General features: G+C 34.1%; 1 protein-coding gene across 2 annotated transcripts in view; it reads right to left on the bottom strand.

Moving 5' to 3' along the window:
- LOC113228087 (ataxin-1-like) overlaps nucleotides 1–17,912 on the bottom strand; it is a 49,810-nt gene extending 31,898 nt beyond the window's left edge. Inside the window, exon 1 of one of the 2 annotated variants that reach the window (XM_026461234.1) lies at nucleotides 17,552–17,912. The gene's annotated coding sequence lies outside the window, so the exon portion shown is untranslated. The remainder of the gene's footprint in view (nucleotides 1–17,551) is intronic. The other variant, XM_026461235.1, reaches the window with a different exon arrangement.
- Between the last annotated feature and the right edge of the window lie 207 nt (nucleotides 17,913–18,119).

Here is an 18,119-nt window from a genome sequence, read left to right as displayed (position 1 = left end):
AGTATAACAATATTTATATTATTGTTTATTTATCTACAAATTCAGCTTTTTTTACCTCGTCGTAAATATTTTTTTTTTTCTTACATTTTGTGTAATACCCATTTCAAAAGAGAAAAGTTGTAATTACATTATTTATTTGTTAAAGAAAGGACGAACTGTCCGATTAGAGGTTTTTGAAGCACCAGGACGTAAAATATCGTTTACCTTCTTCCCAGAGGTTTTTTCATTCTATTTCTAATATGCATAAATGTGGCAATACAGTTACGTTTATAAATATTTACAAGATTTAGTTCCAGATATCGAAATAGAAAACTAGTCGAGAATGTTCGAAAACGTATTTTATTTCTTATATTATATGTTTATCAAATTCTTTAATCTAGTTTATCGCTTATAATTATGTTTATTTTACAAGAACGTATTCGTCTTAAGTCATTCACGATTTATCTAGTTATTTTCCAATTACAACTTAGATAATACGTGTAACCTGGGTTTTCGAAGCGTTGATGACGAAACACAAAAAGGTCAAAGGTCAATTAATATAAATCCAGTCAAAGGTCGCTTATTTTCCAGTGAATGTGTATTCTGTATAATAAACATTATATAAGTAGCGTATTCTAAAGTTTAATCGATAGTTGTCAGTATTATGCAATATGTTTGTAGTTTCAAATGTAAGCGTACGTAGTAACAAGCTATTTAGCAATATACGACGCTAGATGCTTGCCTTGCATAATGCACTCCACCGAGATAGACGTTTAGTTGCTAACTTTCCTGGTACTGGCATACTGAGAATGTCGATGAAATGCTAATGAATGTTGTATCCGTGGAGGAAAGATATTATACTGCCAACGCTCAAGTTTTATCTTTTAATGCAATTATGCACCGTGTAGAAACTACCTACAATGTGCCTAAAGGTGTAACGTTTGATTTAATTACACCTGGCGTTATTGAGAAATTTTTACCTACCAGTTTCTTCTACTGGCAATACCAAAATTGGTGTCAATACTAAATTTTCAACATGTACATACATCATTCGCGAATACAAAAGTAAAGCGATGTGTACATTATCTAATTGTTTTTTGCTGTAATGAGAAATAACATTCACGAAAATAGTCGTCGATAAGAAAAAAACTCATTACCTATAAACGCATAACCATTTGCGTGTACGAATTCCAAGAAAGATTTTTAGATAACTTAGTATATGAAGCATTGTAGATACTCGTATGATACTAGAATTTAAAATAATACTTTAATCCACAAAAAACAATGTCTCTCAAGGTACCGTACTGACAAAATAATCGATAAGGATTTTGTTATTATCTAATCGCGCTATACCAATTGCTGTCTTCAAGTCTTTACGCATGTAAAGGTGTTTATCATCTTTAATTTATCAATATGTGTTATTATCAACATGTGAATGTGTTCATAGTAAATGAAATGTAGAAATGATGAATGATTGTGTGAGATCTGTAATAGGTTTCTTGATAAAAATACTTATTATGTTGATAGATAATGCTCAAAGCGAGATAGCAGTGTGATTGATAAGATTTTATATCTTTGTTTATGTTATAAATGGGGAGTGCTGTAGCGTGTTCGAATGCTTGCGTAATATTATTATTGTACAATAGAGGGGCATGTGAGTAATTACACTTATATAAAGCCAAGCCCTTATTGTGCAGCGTTAATGCAGTTTAATAGTAAATTTAACTTATCATTTGCAAGACTGTTATCATTTCTGAAAAGTAGAGAGTGTAGAAAGAAGAAAAAAACATTGGTTTTCCGTGTGTGCTGGGTAATTTTCAGGTTAGTTTTCTCTACCTAATTTCGATGGCAATTTTCATTATTAAAATATTGTAGAATATTATCATGAAGTATTATTTAATATACGATTTGAAACGTCATTTGATTTATCACGACAACATACTTGAATATTAAAAATACTCGTCATAAAAAATACCACCGAAATTAAGTACATAAAACTAACATGAAAATGACCCTACTGATAATTTTCTATTCATTTCCTACGACGTAAAAGTTATAATATAAATAGATAATAAGGTGTTTAAAAATTATTTCAAGCAAATATAATGAATTGAATAAGGTTTTCGGAGCTTATTTGCGTATCGTTTTATTGCATAAGCGTTGTGCATTTCGCAAGGTGCAGTATAGTCGCGAAAGCTATGACGTAATGCGCCGGCGCAGCCGCGTCGTCCATTGATTAGACCGAGCCGTGAATGTAACCAGTTACTTAATCCTAGTATTTTTTTGCTTTACCGATAAATTACGAGCAAATTGAACCAGTGTTCATTAACGGCAATATTTTGCGGTTTAAAATATCGTTACCTGCATATTCTACATTAAAAAGCAGGTCTTTTAATTTGTGGTACGGCATAGTGTAACGGGCTGGCAACCGCGACTTTAATTTATTTATATCTCGATAATCGCCCTAATTATAATATTATCATCATCATCAACAGCCTATCGTAGTCCACTGCTGGACATAGGCCTCTCCCTATGCGCGCCATTTCGCTAGGTCCTCAGCTCGTTGCATCCACCTACTGCCAGCAGCCCTTCGCAAATCGTCACTCCATGTGGCCATAGGGCGCTCTACACTACGTTTTCCAAGCCGTGGTATCCACTCAAGAACTTGCTTCCCCCATCGGTTATCGGTTCTTCGACAGACATGGCCAGCCCACTGCCACTTCAGCTTGCTTATTCTACCAGCTATGTCGACGACCTTAGTTCTCTATCGGATAACCTCGTGTTATTTTATTTATAATTATAATATCATGTTTATTGAACATTACGATGTTTTACTACCATGCTATTCATAGATGGCGCTACGGCAAATAAGTCTTTCAAAAACAAAAAATTGCAACAAATACATGGAAAAATTCGTAAGGTCTGCTAGTTCGTTCCGTAGTTCATTTGGGAGAGCGTTAGCCACGGTATGGTGAAGGCGCTTGTTTGAGTCCAGCCGGATCTAATCAGTTTTCTTTTAACCAACCAACAAGTTAACCAATTGTATTGGCCTTACTTTGAGCAAGTGGACGATAATAGACAAAAAAGAATCTATATGCCACTTTCTCTTTTTAATTACATCCTTTGCAGAGGAAATTTTTTTATCCATTAATTACTAATCGTTATTATCGTATCTGATTTGCGTATTTAAAACCAACTTCGTCAAAATGAAAAGACTATCTCTTACGGCTCTTATAAAATATTTACTTGCTAATACGAAATGGTAGTTATTTGACATGAACTTATTTGGAAAACTTTCTTTTTCTCACTCGAGAAGTTTACACAAAGTTTGTAAATATTTCCTAACCCGGGGCCACTCTGCATAATACAATCGCGTCATCTAAGAACAACTACATTCACAAAATAGATATGTAATTGATTCTCGTAGGTCGGTTGGTTAAACCAGAGAATAAAAAAGTAATTAGAGAGTCTCTAGTTTTAGATACCACATCGCGCCCTTCATATGGACGGTCACATTGACGGAAAACGGTAAGAAGGCTGTTTGTTAGCGAGCAGTTCACTAAGGACGATTCCGATTTTTAAATATCGAATTTTAAATATAATGTTAAAAAATCTTTAAATATCTGTTATGATATTTCATAACAGATATTTAAAGATTTTTATTTTATTAAAATAAAATAATTTAGTGTTGATTATTTATGGTACTGTTTTTCACCTATTGCGTTAAATCTTTTACTTAAGCTACTTACTTGACTTTATTTAACTTCACTATTGTAATTTACGGTTCTTTTAGTATTTAATCAACAAAATCGTAAGTGTACGTAATGATTATATTATTTACACATACATTTCATTAATTTGCTCTTACAACGTCACTATGCATGTTAAACCAGAGAATAAATAGTTTAAGGAAGTGATGGATAAAACTACCACTTACGCACACTTTTACGGGTGTGCCGACAACGCCGTGCTGTACGGAGTGGTAGTAGGTAAATAAGTTTATATCGAATTTACAGGCACATGGGACAATTATATCGCAGGTTGACGGGCGCAGTGGCAGTGCCCCTCAGATCTTTGTGATATATAGCTCTGCGTGGCACTGCAACTGTTATGGGCAGGTCGCTTACCCCCAGGCGTACGACTTGCTCGTACCTTCACTTGGTATTATAAAAAAAGGACGCAAATTTGGTTTAGTTTTTTGTTAAGAAAGTTATAAATGTATAAACAGACTGGTCGGTCATACTCTCATGGTTTCGAAATAATACCTTTATGTATAATACTGTAGTTTTTATATTTAACGTATCTGTATGTATTTAGTTGGTAAGCCTTAATAAATAAATTAAATAAATCGTTAAATAGTGGTAGTGCCCCGAAAATGAATTCCGTTTCTCTCGTACTCGCAGTACAGGGTTTCCCTAATTTGGGACCAAGTAATTAAATGAAATAAGTAAATTTAGTAGCAGTAGAGCTCCTTGTGAAAGAGTTCGCCCAAAGAAGTACTGCCACCTTACCTATTTCTGCCGCCAAGCAGTAATGTCAGCATTACTGTGTTCCGGTTTTGAAGGGTAAGGGTGCTGGTGAAATCACAGGCACATGGTACTTGTCAACCTATGTGTCAGGGTGACGAGCGCAGTGGCAGTACCCCTCAGATTTTTGCGATTTAAAGGTCTGAGTGGCACTGCAACTGTTATGGACAGGCGTGTAGCTTACTATCGGGCGCACGACTTGTTCGTCCCGTCTCTTGATATTATAAAAAAATAAAAAAAGTAATTAGGTGTAGAGTTGTCTGACATTTTATTATTTCGGAAATCTTATATTATTGGCATAAAATGGTTTACTTGGTCAATCACACCTCAACATTTTACCACAAGAATTTTTACATAATGCCGGTAAATATACACAACAGCATTCCGAATTAATTTAAAAATTAGACTACGTAATATTTAAAAATGCTCTCAGTAAATGGTTTATTATAGAGTAAAAACTTTATTATAGTGTACAAGACTTTTTCGACAACAAGGACAAATTTGTTGACTAGGGATGTGCATGTTTATTAAAATTTGTTTTTAGTTCTTTTCTTTCATATTGTAACGCAATTTCATTTTAATCTGTGACATTTCAATAATATTGTACACCTGAATTGGTACTCCATTGAGTACAAACCAACGTAATATTTTAAGACCTTATGTAATTACCTATAGTTATGCAATAAATGTATTCTTATTGTTATTATTAATTCAGTAAAAGTAAGGTTCTCTAACAATACCCATGTTCCGTGAAGAGGCCGTTCGTTCGGTAATGTCAACATTCTTGTAATCATTATACAAGGAAACCCTTCTTCTTACAACAATAAAAGTATGCAAAAGCATGTTCATCTTTATTCATGAAATTCAAAATTGTGTTGGAAATGAAACTATTATTCAAAACGATTTGTCATTTTTTTATTTATATTTAAACGTGATAAGAGTATCTAATTTGACATTGTTATTATTTTTGTATTATTATTATAATAATTTTGCCTTAATGACTTGTCAATATATTAAATTATGTTCGGTATCTTAATATTATTTTCTAGTAGATGTAAGTTTTTAATTGTAATTGTATTTTTCTTTTTTTCAACACAATCTATTTTGTTAAGGAAATAAATAAATAAATAAATAATTTGAGTCAATACAAGTTAAATTTCACAATCGGTTACTAATTTTAAAACAACATTCTTTGCCTACGTAACAAAATTTATTTGCTCGTTCAAAATATCCATAATGTGTTCAGTTACATAAAATACCCACTTCGCACCCCTCATGGGAAAATGGCACAAGTGGAATTACGTCAAAAACGTTTATTGCTTAGAAAAATATAACCTACATCCTCTCCAATTTTTGTAACTCCATCTGCAATAGAGATGTTGCGAACTGCCTCTGAGGCCGAACGGTTATCATGCTGGACTGTTGATTGAGGTCCCGGGTTCGATTCCTGTGCTAGGAGAAATATTTTTATGGCCTACATTTATTTTTCTCGTGAGTTTGGATGTAATTTGTGGTTGTCTATGTGTGTGTCTATGGTACGCGCGATACAGGGTATCCCTAGTACGGGGCTATGAGTGTGTTATTGTTATTATTATTATTATTTATTTTATTCTTCTCAGCTTGTTAGCTGGTTTGAACCACATTTACTGACCATGTATCTATGAGTATGTGGTGGATGTGTAATAAGATCCTACTTCGTCCTCTTGCATCTGCGTGAACTTTCTGACGATGCTAATTATATTATTATTATTTTATAATTTATTTTCTTTGCACGAGTGTTACATATTCGCTGCCTTACGTTGTACAATTTTATTATGCGTTGCTGTGCCTAATAAACTGTAGAAACAACAGTGCTCTACATTGAATTTGTCCACAAATAAGTTAATAAAAAAATACTACATATGAACATGCTTGTTAAATAAATAAAGATAAATTCATTTTCCACAAATAACTTAACAAATAAATTACCACATAATCTTATTATGAATAATGTTTATTTGACTTTATAATACAAAATATTAAATACATTTCGTTACTAACGAATCTAAAGTGCTTTTCCTATTTGTAATGCCTGGAATTAACTTTACAGTAAATTATTACTTGTTGTAGTAATCCCATTTACTAACTGTATTGACAACTGTAAATGATTTGATTATATAAAATAAGAAAATAGAACGTTTCAAACGACAGATGAGAATTTGCGAATAAAGGATGATTCACATTAGACCGTGCCGGGCGCGAGCCGTGTTCGAGGCATCCGAGCTTCGTACGTGCCGCACAATCTTAAAAAAAGAAAGACGGGGCGCTTACGACGCACTGGAGATTGTTCACATTACAATGAGCCGAGGCGGGCCGGGGCCGCATCCTAGGCTCGGACGAGCTCGGAAGCAGCTCGAGCGTCTCTCGTCCGTGCCGCGGATGCGGCACATTGTAATGTGAATCACTTCATGTAAAATGTACGCAGCATTTCCAATCCGAGCGTACCACGTACGAGACGTGGCACTAATGTGAATAGTCCTTAAAACAAGCGATGGAGGTGCGCTGGAAATTGGAACAAAGGTGTAAATATATTTATATTTATGTATGTAACTAAATATCTGATACAATGTATGGCGTAATACGGTTTATACCTTGTTACTACCTTATCATAATAATGTCAAGGGTAGTTAGTCCATATTATAGGACACACTGAATAACATATTTGTATTCATAATAAGAATAATAAGAATTTCTCGTTCGGCTTTCTTACTTGAAGTTAATTGACTCCTAAGACTTAGTAATAAGTGACGAATTTGAAGATGGAGCTTTGACTTGTTTGGATAAAAATAACTATTCCATTTAATCTATAGGATGTATCTTTTATATTGTTAAGTCAAACGAAGCAAAATACAATTATCACATTATGATTACAAGGGTACTGAAAACAACAAATGGGGGCAACTCTGTTATTCAGTGATTGTGGTATTTCCAATGAAAGCAACCACATTAGATCTTTTATATTTTGAAGTAAGCTTTTAAGCTTTTATGATATTTCAATACTTTTTAGATCAGTGTTACTTCCCATTGATCAAAATTTAATAATTGTCAATAATCACCATGTAATCAATATCATTTTCTGGTTGGTTCTAATAATATAAACATGAAAAACTTTATTCGCCTGTAAGAACTTTGCTTTTGTGCAAAGTTGAAATTTACGTACGATCAAGAGTCGATACTACCTCAGCTCGAATACAATTTTTTTCCGTATTAATACGGTTCATTTTGCTTGGTCGAACAGCAGGGACACTAGCTTTATTCCTTTATTATTATTTTTTTTAATTTAAAAATGATAATGTATATCATATTGTATAAGTGTTCCATTTAGTTCGGTTGATATAAAAGAAAATCATTGGTACCTATTGCATACAGTGGTTTTTTGTACAATTACGAGGTAAGTTTGTGATTTTTTTTCTATCGTGAAAATTTTTAGGCATTGTGTTTTCACACCGTATACTAATCAGTGTATATTCTCAATTTTACTACCTATATACTTTTTCCAAAATGATTAATACAACACTTTCACTGTTATGTGGAAGCAATCAAACCCATTCGAGGTTGTAAAGACTTTTAAGGAAACGCACAAATTTCTTTCTCTTGATTCAAAGACAAGAAGACATTATATTTCAAATCAACAGTATATTTCCATCAAAATATCATTATGACAGCCACAAAAACGAAGCTCCAGAGGTAACTCTTTTATACATGCTTGCTGCTCGTTAAACAGAATCAATATTATCAAACCAGACACAGAACCTTTTTGAAAAACTGTTGCCTTGTGTTATGACTCTTTGTTGATGAAGACGCTTTGAAGACGCAATTTACACAATTTCTCAATAACATGGTTGCCCCGATGGACTATGAATGGATGCACTTGCAATATAAATAACAAAGTTTGTTTATTGTTGACTGCATTAACCCATAAGGCAATGTGACGAAGGCGATAGAGCAAACAGGAATGTTGACAAACACCGCCCTTAACAAATTCATTGTTTACGACACTACAATGTATGTTTGTGGTTATGCTATTTATATGCTAATCTACGGGTTTACAATTGTTTCTAGATGAATTTTGTTTAGCAGTTTGACTGTGGAGTTCATGGCTAGTTTACGTATTTATAAATTTTCATAGTTACTGTCCATGACATCTGTACAACAGTGGTAAAGTGATTTTCATTATTATATGAAAAAAATTATAACAACACCATCTACTGTAGTGCTAGGGTAACAAATTATTGTAATAGAACGATAGATGATTTATGAAAATGATAAAACATACGCAATATATAACCGTCGCATAAAAAAATCTTCAGTTGCGAACATGTCAGGGTTAAACCTACACATTCAATTAAGTCCTACAAACCCCGGGTCCTTTCAAAAGAAATCCTACCATTTTTACCAAGGATGTTGCGCGAGGCCATTGAAAGATAAACCTAATAGTAACAGGGTAGGTGGTTTCTCCGTACCACCACTTTGGGATTCAGTATTTCCTCTAATGAAAAGTCCCAATCTCTGCTACTTTCGAATTTCATTTTCATAATTTAATTTAATGAAGATTCATATTGATAAAATAAAATATTTTACAAAACAATTGGAATGTTCTTCGGTAAATTTAAAATAAGGTATTTCAATTAATAAGTTTTGTAACTCGGTATAGGGTGGTTTGCATTAACATTAGATATAACTGGCCATCCGTGACCATGGAAATTGTATAGGGCCTGACACGTCGGTTTGTTTGAAAACACAAATACACGTGATTTACATAATAATTTAAATAATTCTTTATTTTATTTAATCGATATAATTTTATTTGTAGATATCGAGTTCTTATCTTTATTTGTAGAGTTAGCAAGAATATGGACATTGTGCTGAGTAATAACGATTGAATGTGGACATATTCAATTGTAATGTGAATGCTCTAAAGCGTATACTCACAGAGATTTTATTCCGTTTTATTGAATAATATATGTATGACTCTAGTGACGCAGGCATTGGGTTCTATTATTTTTGTGTGTTTCTTTTTTTGTTCGTATTTAGTGCTTGTGTATTTTAGGGAACTATAGGTGATATAGTTGTAGTTGGATGTTTTACGTCTAACAGAATAAGTTAGCCTATACATAGTCCCACTGCAGGGCACAGCTCTACTCTCAAAATACCTCTATTTTACTTTACTTGGGCAGTAATTTCCACGCGGGCTCGATGGGAAACTTTGCACTCACATTAAATTGCTTATCCTATTATCGTCAGCGTGGACGCGACACTTCACAAAATTATACATTTCATAATATTAAATTTGTATAAAAATATTAGGATTTAAGTTTATTTTTTTGATATACTGTTATTTACACATTATAAGTATTACACATGTGTATGTAGTTGTATGTACACTACCTATTATGTCGGTTTTCTTATCTGTATATTTATTGATTATTGAGTTCTTTATTGTTGTCAGTGACTCACTCGCCCTGGACTGTAAATCAGCGCCACGAATCGGTTTAAAAAAAGCCGTTTGTGGCTTAAGCTGAGCAAGTCCCGATTGCACCAGCCACGATACGCATGACGGTGAATTAGCACTGCATTATTATATCAGTTGTTTTAATTCTTTTATTTAATTTATTATTATTATTTATCTATTTTAGACTCTCGCCTCTCCCAAGGCCTAAAACATTAATTTTGAATTTTTATTGCTATTATTGTTCCTCTGTTGTTTTGTTTATATGCGTGTCTGTGCTTGTGTAATAAACAGTTTTCTTTCTTTCTTACTTTACAGACGTGTGCAGGTTTTAGTACGATGTTTTCCTTAACCGAAAATCTCGTGGTAAATTTCAAACTAAATTCGCTCTTAAGTTCCGAAAAGCTCAAGAGGTTCAAACCTCATTCCAACCCATGACCCTTTTCTTAAGAGGTTGGAGGTCAAACCATTAGGATACCACGGTCTAGAGTTTGGCCTGTTTTAACCCTATTTTTTACTTATTATTTTGAAATACTGTTAGTTAATAAAATGTATAAATAATTACGCTTCCTCAACACTTTACACGTTACTTTAAGTAGCGTGCTAAGTATGTTTTTATTCTAATTATTTACAATGTAAAATGATCCACTGCAAGTATCAGTAATAGGAAACTGTTGCCAACTTATTCTACTTAGCATTGCAATAAATCGAGCTATGTCTGATTACTGACTTGTTTTAAGTTTCGAAATATACAATTCTCAGTAAATGAGCAATGTATCCGTAATATGTTTTTGTAATAAAATCTCGTTTGAATGTTGAGATATGGAACCAGATATCGATGAGATCGTGAGAATATTATTCACTCGCTTTCCAAGCATCATCTTCTGACCAGTTCAATGTATAAACGGATTCAAATTACTGCACGTCATCATTCCTCTTCAGTAAAACGTTTATCGTACAACTCTATAAACTTAATAAGTTTTAGTTCGTAGAAGTCTCGCTGCGGCCTTAACATAGCATACCTGCTATACAAAACTATTTACATCGTGTAAATGTACATATAGATGGTTTTCTAGTATAGTGGCCTATCTCAAAAGCATCTAATTCCTCAGAATGATGGTCTAAAAAACTGAAACGTGTCTGCCCCAAAATATTGACATATCTTAAACTATCCCGACTTTGGTATATGGGTATTTCATCATTGGTTAACCAATGATGAGCTCGCTGTCATATTCACAATAAAATTTAGCATGTTCCGAACAAATGTCAGTAATAGGTCAAAAATAGTGGCCTATCTCAAAAGCATCTGATTCATCTTGAAGATGGTCTAAAAAACTGAGACGTGTCTGTACCAAAATATTGACATATCGTAGACTATCCCGACTTTGGCATATGATTATTTCATTATTGGTTAACCAATAAGATCGCTGTCACATTCACAATAAAATTTAGCGTGTTTCGAACAAATGTCAGTAATAGGTCAAAAAAGAACCAATTTGGACTAGGCCATTATTCTTGAAAAGCAGCGAATATAATAATTTGTTTTTTATATTTCGATGAATGAATCAGATACATAAAATCAAGTGCCCACGTAAATACATTGTCTACTACGATGTATGCAGGGTTGTTTAATATTTTCCAACATTAGCTGTTGACCTTAAACATGAATACCACAAATACATGAGCTACGACGGTTTAAGTTCTGACATTCTATTTCCATACAAACTCAGTTCAGCTATTACATTTGTCTGTACGAAAAGATGAAATGTTACGCCTCAAAATCAACTTATAATTAACCTTGTAACTATACTAATAAACGTGTCAATTGTCTGCGGTGTAATTCCAACTTCTTAACAACATACAGAATGTGACCGGTTTGAGCGGGACAGTCCCGCTTTTAAGCTTCGTGTCCCGCTTTTCTCAAAATACTCCACAATATCCGGCTTTGACAAAACAGAACACGCCTAATGTTATTTTTTTTAAATGATGCTAAAGCGAAAAATATTCAAATGCCCTCACAAGATTAGTTCTTTTATAAATTTTTATCATGAAACATTTTTGTTCTTTTTTAATAATTAAACTCTTCTTCAGGAGTTGAGTGCAAGAAGACCATCGATTGTGGTCGAAACTAGTCGGACCGCTTCCGACTAAAATACTACGCGAGTAAGTCCCGTTAGTTTTATATTATAATGTGTGAAAACCGTGTTAGTTTTCATAATTAAACATTGCATACACTATCATAAACACATGTTTTATTTTAAAAACAATTTACTGGCGTCCCACTCTGAGAGAAAAAAATAATGGTCATCATCAAAGGTTTATTTACCTCTCGCTCTATTGTTGTGGACAGAAATAACACGCACAACACATATGCTTTTATTTATATATTGTTTACAACGTTGTGTATAAAATATATCTAGTAACACGACTTCCTTCCTCCCATTCAAATGCATTACAGAACAACTAGAAAACAATGTGCTATATAACCGAGTCAAATATATAGAAAACAATAGACAAATTAATTTGAAAACATATTCATTCATGAGTGTAAATAATAAATGCACTTAAGGTGGCATGTTACAATTCTTTTTCAACTATAGTTTTTGTACATTTGTTTCTGAATCTCAGTATTTAAATGTTAGTGCTGGAGCATAATGCTGACAAAGGCCTTGAATTATTTATTGTATATATATTATTATATTAATGTATATATATTATATATATTTAATCGACTTTAAAAAAAAAATTTTTGTAAGAAAAATAATTTATAATAAACTTCAACATATGTATAACTTGAACTGCGTCATAAATTAAACCATAATATGTTTGCCTGTATCATAGTGTTTAGTAGAAATCACAATTTTATTTTTTTATGAAAACTGGTCTGTGATGCGAGCAACTATAATAAAGGTGTGTATTATAATATGATGTAGTGGCTAATGCAGGTGATAGAAGTTATCGCTACGTAGGCGGTAGCTGTAGATAACACAGACAATTGCATACTTCGCCACACATACACCGGCTATATCTGACTAATTCTATTTATGACACAACACGTGATAGGTCTCTTTGTTTTTTTTTAACTGCCGCTTGTTATCTGGTCACAGTTTATTTAATTTATATTTGCCTGTCAGAAACTCTCAACATAGACGCTATTTTACTTTTTCAACTTTTCATACATGCTTAAGTTTAGTTTTTAATTAAGAACAGTATGTTATAATAAAAAAGGGTTATTTTGCTTTATTAAGTAAATTGGCTATTATGGTGCTTATTAGTCCTTTAAAGTTAGAACATCCAAGTTACATTACACATTATTTTTATTGGCGAAATGTTGGGAGCCTCTGGTTACATGATAAAAATAGAATAGTCGCAGCCACACTTAGCCAATTATACCAACGATCAATACATTTAATCTGGACAGACGAATCTAGGTCTGACGTCTAGATAAACTAATGTACAGGTCATCCGCGTTGTACTAACAGATATTATATAGATAACTTTACAATTATTTCATTTAGCATGGCAATTATGTAGCCTTTGTAGAATTAATTCCTAACTCTCTGCTAAGTGTAGAAAGGAAAATGTAACAAAAAAATACATAGCACTGTTAATACAATAGTGTATTAACTCAAAAAGTATATTTTTCAGAATCGGTGAAAAACGAATAACTCACTTCCCGTGAAAGATCATTAAAATGTATGTATCGGTTAAAATGTATTTAAATGCATCTAAACAATTTCCTACTTGCCAAATACATTTAAAAATAAAAAGGAAAAAAGAATTTCATATTTTTGAGTAAGGACTGTATGGCCAGAACTAGCTCACGTAAAGTTTGTTTCATTTTGAATTAAGTAGATATCTTTTAATTGTTGTTTACAATATTCTAACGAAAGTTATATTGACGTATAGAGAATCTAATTTTACGTTCAATAATAGTATAATCTTGAATTTCACAAATTTTGTGTTACAACTCTATTGTAATAGCAGTGCGACATATTTAACAAAATTACATAGACCATAATAATATAAAGCAACACCACGGTACGGCGTGGACACAGGTTCCATTTAATCGTTCCGTCACTTGGTGTCATAAAAAACAAATTCTGTCATAAAAAACGAGTTTTTATTTGTGTCCGATCTTTGTATTAATGGTAACAAACTAATGGAGTTATTTTACAAAAAAAAAATTATTATTAATATAACATTTGTAAAAAAATTGTGAAATTATAAAAAGTCAATATGAAAATATTTTTATTGATGAAGGGCATCATTGCGCTTTAACCGGTTTTTAAACGTTTTTGTTCGTATATGCAATAAAGTGTAAAATATTCGTATGGACATATTATAATTATATATAATGCTAGGATCTATTAATTTACCGTAAACAACATTTCACGTTGTTATCACAAACAATACCAAAGCCGTAGAAGATGGCCCAAGTTAGAGTAAACTTTGATTTTGGAAATAGTATATTAAGAATCGCAGAATACTCATTAAAGCAGCTTTTATGAGTAACGCACTTCATTTTATACATATCCTCAATTTAAAGCCACAACTGTGACATTGTTAATGGAATGATAATTTCCGGACGAATTATTTACAAGAAAACAACATGAAAACAAGATGTCCGATGCTGGTAACCTGTTATTCAGACGAGATACCAAAAGAAGCGTGGACAATGCAAATGTCCCTGACTTATTAAAAAAGGTACACTTGAATTTCGTCACTATGTTGATTTATTTATGATTATTTTTTGTTCTAATTAGTTACACCAGATTAACATGTAGCTAGACGCGAAGGTATGCAAAGGCACATTTACCGTACGAAAAGGGGAACATTATACATCATGAAACGGACAGGGGTCACTCTACATCTGAAAGTTTTCTATGTTAACTTGTAATTTTATTACATTGATATTGTAGCGGACTGTATCAATGGGTTCGGGTGGGTGCTAACAAAGAGTGAGCAAGACCAAAGTAAATGCACTTGCAATTTATTAATTTATTCGTACACCTATCAATCCAAAAAGAGAAACAATAGTAAAGAGAAGGCGCCAAAACAATCACATTTAAATTTAGAATCTAAGCCAAAAACAATTACATTTAAATTTAGAATTTAAATAAAAAATTCAACTTAAAAAATCTACTATATAAAATATATACAAAAGATATTTGTATCGACTGCTACGATTCGCTACATCTATTGCTTGTTTATAAAATAGAATAGAATAGAATATAATCGTTTATTTCATGTTATCAATGTCACAATATTACAATTGGAAATACAATGTCAAGGGATAACTATGATCGCTTATTAACTTATTCATGTAATGATAACATGTAATCTTTCCTTTTTATACCACTATTCCCTGCTTTAACGTCACTTGTTTTCTTTTTGTTTTATCTCAATCATTACCCTCAATTAGCCTGAACACGCGGAAAGAAAACAGTTATTAATTCATCTAGACAACGTAATCATTTTCTCTCTTTAATTAATTATAAGTTAAAGGTTGGTCAATAATTTTTGCCTATTCGCTTATCTGAAGCCCATATGTTGCTGTTTCCTTATTGCTAGCCGTTGTCGTATAAACAATGGGGAGGCTTACATATAATTTGCCATACCACTTCAGTACATTATATTAAATCAGGTTAATTTGATACCCAATGTTCGATCTAGCAAATATAATGATTGAATACGCTATCATTTCAGTCATCACGCTTGTGTGCGAATTACAATAAAGTTACAACGCAGTCCTATAATTATTATAAATCCAAAGTTTTGTACACCGGCTTCTCCTTACTCGGACTTTGCAAAAGTCAAAAAAGAATATGTGGTGGCGATATTTGTAAAGGAACCATGCGTTCGTTTGACCTATGGCCACAGATAAGAATGCTATGCTGCGTACATGTCACGTATAAATGTAAGAATATAGGTTAAGTTAAAAATAGTCCTACTATACCATGTATACACCGAGTATCGAATCAAAAGAGTACCAAAAGAGAGCAATTGTGCTAATTCGACGGTTATTTCCCATTTATTTTAAAGGAACTTATAAAAATGTCGTTTTACTTTGAAATTAGGCGGAATAATTGCCTAGTGACATTTAACTTTTGGGCGTCAATTTATTGCAGGCTATTATTGTTTAGTACTATTAATAATTCATTAACAATACCTCAATTGAATTATTGTTTCCACACATTTCTTGTTTTTTGTAACTTCCTACCTGCATTCCGCTTTATAACTAATTCTTTACAATTATCTATACATTAATTGGGCAAACAATAGCGTGAATTATATCCTTACTTAGTAGGCAACTACATGGTAGAGTTTCGTCTATTTCCATTGTTAGTAAACTATGCCATAGTTCTAGACGGCTATGTATTATATAAAATTTATATTCGTAACGTTCTTTCGCATAGAAGCGAACACATTGTGTACCAAGTTTCGGCTTTCAATCTTTGATAGAACCTACAAAGCTTTTACTACTGGGTGTACACGAAAGGTCATCAGTTTATCGTAACGGCCTGCGACTTTAGGTACAAATTTTACATCTATGTACCAACATCGTATTTGTATTACTAATTATATGTAATTACAGCATTTTTCTCCACACTCTATCTTTTTCTATCTATTCTCAATCACATAAAGTTCGTCCCATCACATAATAATATTTAAAAAATCCACTTATGAGAATTATATCCGTAATTAATGCAGGATTTGTCCGTATGTATAGTAGCCTATAGTATGCTGAAATTTTTGTGGAGGTTATGTCGGAATATTGTTCATTTAAATATGGGATATAGTTACTAAAGATCGTGTAACTAACGTTCATATCTTTGCAAATTGTCAACCATGACTTACGTGATTGTTGTGATAGAAGTGTCAGATAAATGAAAGACTACTACGTAATGCCAACAATGCGCTAATAACATAATACTGTGGTCCCCGACGGCTCTAGCACTGGCGCTACATTCACAGTTTACTTGAGTAGTGTGAAACGCGCTCATGCTATAATTATTACTGAAACGAACTGAAAAACACAGCTTACGACTTTTTATTTGAAAAATATTCTTAGTTCATTCGACCTTCAACTTGTGGGTACGTAAGTACCATGCCGTATCAGTAACAGCGACACACGGCTCTTACGGCTATAAAGTGTTTGGATTGACGGTAAGTATTAATTTCCTATTATTCTGTGCAATGGTATACCATATATACCATAACCAGTAATATTATATGTACATATATATATCTGTTTACATACTTCAGAGCAACACAAGACAGGTAGCGATAGAGAGGGAGTGAGGCGGTGGCAGCGGGGGCGCCAGGCGGAGCTGCCTGCCGGCACGCTCAGAAACAACCTAAATAAAGCGGGCCAGCAGGGAGTAGCCGTCTCGGTGGACGCGGCGGCTGGCACACACAAGCGCGCCCGGCGCCGCACACACCCGCGCCCCACGCACACACGCCCGCTTAGACGAAAATAAAAACCACTCGTATGCGCCATGCAAATAGGAAGGCGGCCCATACACGCGAGCCGAATGAACGAACAAATCCTTACGTTTCGTGGCACTGTAGTGAGACGGTCACGGGCGCAGCATTGCAGGCCGCGGGTCAAAGCAGCGCTTGCCGACCGGAGGTCTCATCCGAAGGAAGGTGCCGTTGTTGAGCACTCCGAACTGGTTTGATACGCTCAGATTCCGATGGAAAAGTACACGGTATGACGTCCAAGAACATTCGGCACTCGCGGTATCGCGCGCTAGTTTCACTGCGGTCGGGTCACTCGGCAGGAAAATCGACAGGCGGAGATTAGCATGAATGATATCACGGCACAACGAGGTGGGCGCGCGCGGGCGGAGTGCGACGGCAGCGCGGGTCGCAGCGCGACTGGCAGCGGCACTACGCGGAGCCCCGTGCGTAGTGAGTGGCCGTGAGGCGCGGGGACGAGGAAACCCGGCGCGAGTACGGCGCGCCCGGCCGCCCGCGACCGCACTCGCCTCGCGGGCCGGGGGGAGGATTAATCACGTAGTAAGTATGCCCCCCTGGGCCGCGCACCGCCCGCGGCGCCGCCGCCGCCGCCGATAGAACCTGCGTCTAACGATACATAAATAAATACTAAACGCAATATG

The sequence above is a fragment of the Hyposmocoma kahamanoa genome, unplaced genomic scaffold, assembly GCF_003589595.1.
Source record: "Hyposmocoma kahamanoa isolate Upper Pololo Valley unplaced genomic scaffold, ASM358959v1 220, whole genome shotgun sequence".
Taxonomy (NCBI): Eukaryota; Metazoa; Arthropoda; class Insecta; order Lepidoptera; family Cosmopterigidae; genus Hyposmocoma; species Hyposmocoma kahamanoa.
Note: the sequence above shows the minus strand (reverse complement) of the source record. Positions and strands in the feature narration are given on the sequence as shown.